Raw genomic sequence first — 9497 nt, 5'->3', positions numbered from 1 at the left:
CCCTCATCAGAGCTATTTCAGTGCTGTGGGCGGAGCGGAAACCAGACTGAAACCTTTCAAAAAGGTTATGTTTCAGGTGATCCTATTGGCGGACAGAAACAGCTTTTGCTAGTACCTTGGAGAGAAATGGAAGGTTGGAAATGGGCCTGTAGTTGGCAAGGATTTCAGGGTCCAAGGAGGGTTTTTTAAGGATTGGTCTGATTATGGCAGTTTTTAGGGCAGGTGGAACATAGCCAGCTTTGATGGAGTGGTTTATCACTGTGGGGATCAGAGGACTTATGATAGAGATGTTTGTTTTCACCAGGGCTATAGGAAAGGGGTCGAGGGCACAAGTAGAGGGTTTCATCCTCCTGATGATGTCCTCAACCTCTTGCTGTGAGACTTCAGGGAAGCCGTGGAGAGGCTGGGAGATCGCAGACTGTGGGTCGACAGTCAGGATAGGTAGAGTGGAGAGACTGCCAGATAGGATGGCATGGATGGAGTCAATTTTGGAGCTGAAAAAGGCCATGAAATTGTTGCAGTGTTCTGTAGTTTCTATGTGTGGGGCTGTTTGTGGCTTGAGGAGATGATTAATGGTGGAGAATAGCTGCTTGGAGTTTCCAGTATTCTCTTTTATTATGTTGGAGTAAAATTTTGATTGTGCTTCTCTGAGGGATTTTGAGTAGGCCCTTTGATGTTCCCGATAGGCTTGTTTAAGCCTAATGAGTTCCGAGGCTTTGTAACGCCGCTCCAAAGCGCGCCCAGCTGTCTTCATTTTCCGCAGTTCGTTAGTGAACCAGGGTGTTGAACGGGAGAAGCTGACTGTTCTGGTCCTAATGGGTGCATGGAGATCCAGGATGTTACCCAGGGTTTTATTATAGAAATCCACAGAATCACTGGCTGATGAAAGCTGAGCAGAAAGAAGGCACTGGAGATCCACAGTCAAATTTTCTAGGTTGATGTTTTTCAGGTTCCTAAAGCGGAGTTGGTGTTTTTTCTTAATATAGGGGGATGGAAATGGTAACTCCATGGAGATGACCTTGTGGTCAGACACGCCCAGGTCGTACACCTGTAGATTGCTGATAGGGGCAGAGTCTGTGATGACGAGATTGAGAGTGTGCCCCCTGGTGTGAGTGGGTACATCAACATGTTGAGTGAGATTGAAACAGTCCAAAAATTGAAGAAATTCAGCAGCAAGACAGCAGGAGGGGGTTTTCAAGTGGATGTTCATGTCTCCCAGTATAATTTTATTGGCAGATGTAGTATAGAATGATGAGAGGAGGTTGTACATCTCCAGAATGAAAGCTGAGTTTGGTTTGGGTGGACGGTAGATGAGAAATACAGTCATGAGGAATGGAGGCTTACATTTAAATGCAAGGCATTCAAAAGAGGACAGTTCAGGTAGAGACAGGGGGGACAGATCCAGCTCATCACGGTAGATGACAGTCCACCGCCATGGCCTGTGCTGCGGGCTTTCTGGAGGTAGTGGTAGCCTGGAGGACAGGTCTCATTTAAAACAGAAAACACATCTGGTTTGTGCCAGGTTTCTGTGAGGCACATTAAATCCAGATGTTTGTCCAGGATGTGGTCGTGTATGAGACAAGATTTGTTTGTTAGAGATTGTGCATTTAACAGTTCAATTTTGACATTAGGACGAATAGTAAGTCTCTGGATTGGCTGAAGCATCCTAAGATCCACTCCGCGTTTTCTGCCCCGTTCTGTGACTCCAAGAGGGGCAACAGCATACTGATGACGTGATTGGGATGCGACAGTGCACGCAGCTGACCAGAGGGAAGGGATTGAATGGCCGGACTGGGAGTAAACAAACTTACGACGGGAGCTCCTGTGAATGGAATGGAAGTAGTCCAAGATGTTTGATGATTGAGATGCACGTTGGAGTGGTGCAATTGTTGAATTTCCTCAGTTGGGCGGTGGAGTAATTCAACATCATGCCAATCGCGAAGGGTGTCCGTCTTTTCGCCGTTAGCCGTGGACACGGGGTAACAACAATCCTCATCGGCAGTACGACAGGAGGAGGCAGGACCAGGAGACCGGTCGCTCTTGGTGGAACGAGAGAACCTGGTGCCAAGAGTCCGGTTGTGGAAGGGAACACTGTAGCTTTGGCAGTCCGCTACCAGCCTCTTGCGAGAGGCAGTTGGCTGAGTTGACTGAGGGTTCCTGGAAAAGCAGCGGCAGCGGCAACAGGCTATCCAGGTGAATATCCCTTGATGGCAGGCTGGATGGAGATGGAGACGGCAGTCTCTGGAAGGTGGTTAAATGGCAGCAACTGATCGTCAGTTATTCAAGAGGTCAATCCGCTGTTAGCCGTTGCAGGAGTACGACGGTAGTAGTTGGGTGGACAGACATCAGCTTCGGTTACAGCAATTGTGGTAACAAGTACACTATTGTAGACTATTTTCTCAGTTAAATCAGTAAGTTAAACGAACTGAAAAGGAGAAAAAGAGAAAGGAGAAGTAGCGAACAAGCAGTGCCAGCATCCTCTCCTGTCCTCGGTTGCTAGGCAGTTCCTCGGTTGCTAGGCAATTCCTGACTCTTGTCTCCTGTCTTGTGACCATTGATCGCACAGCCCTTTTTTTGTGTTTGTTTTAGATCAGCTGGTTTCCAGCTTTTTCAATTATTATTCTTTTTTTATTATATATTAAGTGTTAAAATAAAATGTTTCATAATCAGATAAGATACTTTAAATTGTAAATTTTTTTGTTCTGAGGTTTCTCTATCAAAACCTTGTGTAAATATATGCAATAATTACGGTTTACTATGTGCGACAATATGAATATTGATTGATAAATGTAAAATTAAACCTGTTAAAATGTACATTTAGGTGTTATTTAGTTTTTTTTTTTAAATATCATGACACAATGAATGCATTCATCACTCAACTGGGTATTTACATGAGAGATTATAGAGAATAAAATCTAGGGTCGTGGAAAGTGCACTGTTGTGCCTAATTGGATCAGATCTGACTGGAATTCACCCGCCACAGTGGCTGGTAAACTGATTCAATTCATCCGCCAGCACACAAATTCACCCACATTTGGCGGTTGGCAGGTGCTAATTTCCATCCCTGACACACACACACGCACACACACACACACACACACACACATACAACAAGTGTAACAGTGATGTGCTAGGTACTCTTTTCGTGGTTCTTGGTGCTTTAGCAATATTGTTGTTGTGGCCAGTGTTGGGCACGTTACTTTAAAAAAGTAATTAGTTATAGTTACTAGTTACTTCTTCCAAAAAGTAATTGAGTTAGTTATGGAATTACTCCACTATAAAAGTAACTAGTTACCAGGAAAAGTAACTATTGCGTTACTTTTAATTATTCCCCCTTTTGAGCTCGGCAGTCATTTTAGGGTACTCTGCATCCATGTATTTAGAAAATGTCTTTCTGCATGGCGGACCAGCACCTGTTCTCCCTGATATTTTTGCCAGTGAGTGCCCTGAAGGAGTCTGAGTCAGCTGTTGATAACAGGAGCATGTTCTCAACAACATACCTGCCTATCATTGCATTCAGTTCAGTCTGTGTCAAGTTTTTGTGAAGCTGGAGTAGAAAAATCCAGCTGTAGCTGCTTGGACAGCTCTGTGTCCTTCTTTGTTAGCGGAGCTCATGTTAGCCACACCTGGCCTGCTGTCATCATCAACAGTGTCAACAATGGTGTTTTTGGCCACTAGTTTTGTAGAGGCTTGTGCTGTTGAGAGATGATTCATTAGATTAGAGTTGCTTACAACGGACGTAGACAAAAGAGATTAAAGTAGTGTCTGTATTTCCACTTTGAAAATGCCAACTTTCGCTCCGGCTTCGCCATTGCTGCAGCTCACCTCTGCTAGTTTGTGTGTGCGAGGATGCTGTGTGTGTGTGTGGTTTGTGTGTAAACTGAACACTGCCTCTGATTGGCTTATGAACTCTCACTCTACCTTAGAGAGCTGATCACCATCACTATGGTCCCGCCCCTCCTACCTCTATCGCCAAACTAAAGAAAACCAGAACTGCAAGCAGTTATGCATGGGGGCCAAGCCCCCCAGCGCGACTCGGACCCTGCGCACCGCAGAGCCCACCGAAGTTGGCCCCAAAGGATGCCGGGCTCGCTGTAATGGGAAGTGCACTGGAAGTGCAAAAGCTGAATGTGTGCCTATTTGGATTTATTTAATAAGCCACGCCCACATTGACCAGTCATGTAAGTTTTGCAAATGTGTTATTTAAAATGTGGAAGTTACAGGCAAAAACGCGATTGCATCCATTATAGCGCCACCTAATGGAGTATATGTGCAATTTTTGGTATGGAAGAACTGTGTCCTATTCTATCTGTACCATATAAATTTCAAAGCTCTTAGCATAATAGTCTGGCTGAAAGTAATGTTTGTTGTTTATCTTGTAATAAGCCACGCCCACATTTACCAGTCATGACCACCTTGAGGATATGGCCTCAGAATTGGCCCTACATCATACCAACCAAATTTCGTAAAAATTGGTGTAGCCGTTCAAGAGATATAAACTTCCCATATTTTTAGCGCCCCCTAGTGGCCAAAATTCGCCAAATTCGGCTCATCCCTTCCCAGTGTTATGGCAACCAAGGATCTCAAATTTGGTGTTACCAGCATTTAGTTTGACCGAGATATCAAACAGTTTACATTTTTATAGCTAGCTACAGAAATTTGTTCGTGAATAATTTGCGCATTTTTTGACCGAGCAAAATTCTTTTGATAACTTTCGATCAGGTCCAGCTGAAGAGTGTACATGCCAAGTTTCACACAGATCGGACAAAATCCCAAGGAGGAGTTCGAAATAGTAGGTTTTCCAGTTTTTGCAATTTTGCGAAAAAACTTTCTACTGGAAGTGGGCGTGGCCAATTGCAAAGTGATTCAGCTCCATTTAGGGAATCTGGGGATACAAGGTTTTTGAATGTACAACATACGGTTTGGGAGTTTAGGCAAAAACGTGTTGGCCTAGGTTATAGCGCCCCCTGCAGGCGGATATATGTAGTTTTTTGTGTCTTAGATATTCGCAGGAGTCTGGACCAACCCTCCAAATTGCACCACCCTCCCTTGCACAGTTTAGCCTGCAGCACCACTTTTAGCCGGGGAAAAATAAAAATAAAAATCTTTACAATTACAATAGGGTTCCTAGCACCGCTGGTCCAGCCCCTCGGGCTTGGCCACCTAATAACGCGCCACATTTAATAGTCGGTAACGATGTTGAAACGATGGAAATGGTAATTAGTTAGATTACCCATTACTGAAAAAAAGTAACACCGTTAGTAACGCCGTTTATTGTAACACGGTTATTCCCAACGCTGGTTGTGGCATTCATGCCAATAAAGAAAAGTGTTGCATTTACAAATGAGCAATAAATCCAGATTTCTTCAGATTTATATTGCCAATAGGAATTTAAATTTAAATGTCAGGCAAGCTAGCTATCGTGCTCTGTCAACCACAATCTGTCTCCTCTGTCAATAAACTCTATTCAGCGCTGTCAATTAACAGGTGTTTGGGGGAACACCCTCTGACTTATCATTACTAAACTAATTTCTAAACTACAGCTTATCATTTGAATGCTGACTAGGGCCTATACATTAAAGCTTAGATTGCATTAATTCTGAAATACATAAAAACCCCAAACAGCCCAAAACTAATTTTCCTCATGTAAGACCACGTCTAGGAACGGGCTGCTGCTGCTTAAGACTCATTTTGATGTAACACATTCACGCAGGTAGTGATGAGAGTGAGAGATGATCATCATTAACAAGAAGCATTTTGCTTATGCAAAGAAATAAATCTGTTTAAACTAGATATTTATATGCCACAAAACAATTTGCGGGGGGTGGGTTTGCACCAATGGTCAGTAGTATAAGTAGGTGTATAGGCATACAAATAAATAACAACCACAACAACCATTATTCATTGTAGTATTTCATTTGTGGGAAGTTGTAAAGATTTTCACGTCCCCACAAACTGAATAAATCCCTGCAAACATGATAGTTATTACATTTGTGGGAAATCGCGTGTTATGTTTAGGCAGCGGCTATTACATGTGTGGGAAATGTATTACATTTGTGGATTTATTACATTAAATGCTGCAAATTTTAATTATGTTTGTGGTTTATTACATTTTTTGGATATTATTACATTGGTGGGCGTTATACGCGTCTCTTCTCTGTTTTGGCACCTCAGTGGTGGAATGAACTCCCGACCAATGTCAGGACAGCGCAATCACTGTCCATCTTCCACAAAAGAACCAAGACTCTATATATTACAGTATATTTTAGGCTTGCTGTAACCTTGCTGTTACCTGACTGTAATATGCCATGGTAATAATACAGAATTACTGTAAATAGCGAAAGTGTGGCACCCGCCATGACATCACACGGAACACCCAGCTCATGATCACCAGCAGATACTGGAGAAGGAGAAGCGCTACCTGGTGGACTGCTGAAAAGCTCTGTAAGTTCAGTTTATGTTTATGTTTTTCATGCAAACCTTTATCATGAGGTGTACCACAACATTGTTTATTTAGTGTGGGATGAGACTGCAAATTTAACGACAGCCAGTTAACCCAGTGAGCAACAACCGGGGTTTCAACATTGATTTCTAGCTGAAAACTGGGAGATATTCAGTCTGAGTGTCTAAGATCTTTTCGCCCTCTTTTTTTAACTGGCTAAAATACGGTTACAACATCAACGTGTCACAAAACACAAATTTGTTTGATCATTTTGATATTTTGTTGAGTTGTAGAAAGAGAGACGGTATTGATTACTGTGAAGGTTTTTCTCCAAAGTCATATTGCACTGGTAGGCGAAATGTGTTCTACACGAAGATGTAATCCCGGTGTAATATGGTCTGAATGTGAACGTTCAATCACATCTTCTAATAGTCGGTAACAAAACTTTCACTTTTGAACCAGTTTTGAACGTCTTTTGACCATAGTTGTTTTGTCTTTTCAACGGAAAAATGCTCACTGGGAATCTTGCAATCTCCTCCCACACCGAGTAATTTTCTAGCTAACCTTGTGACCTTAGTGTGGATAGCAAGTGGCTAACCTCTCAAAAAATTGTACAGAAAAAAAATTTAAATCAATATGTGGCGGTCAGTGGTGATATTGTGGTGGGCAGCCACAAATAAATTAATGTATGGGAAACACTGTGGGGTTAGAGAGTTTGGGTTTGATTCTAGCCTTTTGACTTCAACTATATATTCGTAAGGTTACTTTTATCACGGTTAATGATCTATTGGCCAACAAAGACAAGTAAAATGCATGCCATGGCAAAAGTAAGTTAGTATGTATTCAGCAATGTCAAGCATAAGCAAAGTTTTACTACCCTAGATGTATTGTTGGAGTGTATGAAATACACAGTGATGTATTAGTATACATCCCCAAAAACACATCATGAAATATAATTTGCTTTCTCATAGTTCTACACTACAAGTGTGGTCCATTGTCTTTGCACCCTGAGGAGGGCATCCCTGCCACAAGGCATTGGTGCGGTTTTTGAGTTTTCTGTAAGTATTAGCCATAATAATACAGGTTTTTAAAATTTTTTTTGTATTTTGTTCTTCTACAGAAATTTCTTTCACCATTTCTCTCTTGCGCTCTCTGTCCATCTCTCTCGGTACTGTGGCTAACAGGTTTTGTCCTACTTGTCTTTGTGTTTTCTTTGTTACAGTGTGTGATCTGAGTTTCACCGTTTCTGTCTAGTTTTGATCATCAGTGAGGGGTCCGATCTTCACTGGGTTCCCAGGCAGGCATTCCAGTCCACTTATGCGCCTAAGTCATCCCTGCCAAGTTTTTAGTATGTCCAGCTACAACTGCAAAGTCATGCAGTTTCTCAACCTCTCTCTTAAATGCTTTCACCACACGTAGTACACAGAAATGTGGAATGGAATTGATTGAATAAACAATGTTTTTATTAAGAACATTGTTTTATTAGTAACATTTGAGATTATTATATAATTAAAATATATATTAGCATTGTTAGTAATAATAATAATAATTAGTAATTATTATATAGTAATATATTATATTTTATTATATTGATAAATACTCCAGAAATAGACCAAATTACAAAATACAGTCAAAATACAGTAAAATATTGTTTTGTAGTAATACAGAATTGTCATATACTGTAACTTTCATTACAGTACAATTACAGTAGTTTATTGTAAAGCAAAATACAGCAACTTGCTGTCAACCGGGCTGCCAGTAACTTACTGTAAATATACAAGGAAAATTGTTTACAGTGTAATTACAAGATGAGCGGCAGGTGTGCGGGAGTGGCGCACAAAGGGACTGATAATAGATGGCACAGAAGGAGATGGGGAAAGAGCTTGTGGGGAAAAAGGACGGTTCGACACCTCTGGTGACAGCAGCGGCCAAAGTGCAGAGCAGCCCCCGGATGATGAGCATTGGAGCAGCCGGTATCTGCCGACGCCATTTCACTCTGGCCTGGGTCGGCAGACGGACATCTGCTGCCCGGGAAGACAGTGAAAAAAAGATACATTTAAGTGGTGGATAGGAAGAGTCGGGTGGGGAAGAGCTGGGTTGGCATAAGTTTAAGGGGACACACTACTCGCCCTGCCTTTCTGTCTCCCACAGCGATGGTGAAGAGCTTAGACGCTGGTGCAGAGTGAGAAAAGCAAAAATGGCTGGCCGACTGTGGACTGTGCTCGAGGGACGCAGTATTTTATGGACAATGATGGACTGTTCAGACAACCCCGCTACAGTGGTGTTCCGTTTTAGTTTTTAGTACTGTTTCCTGCGGCACCATCTTTTATTGTAATAAATCCTTCTAAATGAATTTTATTCTCCTGATGGTCTTTTAACTCTGCTCCCCCCGATTTAGAAGAACCTGTGTGTTTTTAGGAGTCCTAGGCTCCATATTAATCCTAGTTGGCATTGTCAGCTGTTAATTTAGATAATTTTACTGATTCAAACAGGCAGAATTAGAGCCTGGGCCCGGCCACACATATATCCCTGACAGAGGTCTCAGAGGTAGTCAAGAAGCTCCTCACTGGCAAGGTGCCAGGTGTGGACATAATTCACTCTGAGATGCTTAAGGATCCAGACAGTTTTGGGCTGTCATGGCGTAATCTACATGTGTTTTATGTACTTAGCAAAAAAGACCTATGATCCTGTTCCCCGGGGAGTCCAGTGTCCATATCCTAGGCACATGTTTCCAGTGGATGGTGGCCTCTGCCAAGTTGCACATTGTCATGATTCTGTTTATGATATGTTTTTTTGCAGATGATGTGGTTCTGTTGGTTTGCTGGTTTATCAGACTGTGAGCTTCAGCATGTACCAGGGCACTTAGCAGCTGAGTGTGATGTGATTTGGCTAGAATTAGCACCTTGAAATCGGAAGTCATGGGTTTCTACCCAAAAAAGCAGATTGCTCTCTTTGGGTTGGGAGTGAGCTGCTGTCTGAAGTTCGAGTATCCCAGGTTCAACAACGTGTGCAAAATAGAGCATGAGATGGACAGGTAGATTGGTGTGGCATCAGC

General features: G+C 42.4%; 1 long non-coding RNA gene across 1 annotated transcript; it reads left to right on the top strand.

Moving 5' to 3' along the window:
- Positions 1–6337: 6337 nt before the first annotated feature.
- On the top strand, positions 6338–7846 carry LOC115580644 (uncharacterized). The gene is made up of 3 exons (XR_003983895.1): positions 6338–6444; positions 7414–7500; positions 7665–7846. It is a non-coding gene; the product is annotated as an uncharacterized LOC115580644 (long non-coding RNA).
- The last annotated feature ends 1651 nt before the right edge of the window (positions 7847–9497 follow it).

Source organism: Sparus aurata, chromosome 4, assembly GCF_900880675.1.
Source record: "Sparus aurata chromosome 4, fSpaAur1.1, whole genome shotgun sequence".
NCBI lineage: Eukaryota > Metazoa > Chordata > Actinopteri > Spariformes > Sparidae > Sparus > Sparus aurata.
This window is presented reverse-complemented; position numbering and strand designations above follow the sequence as displayed.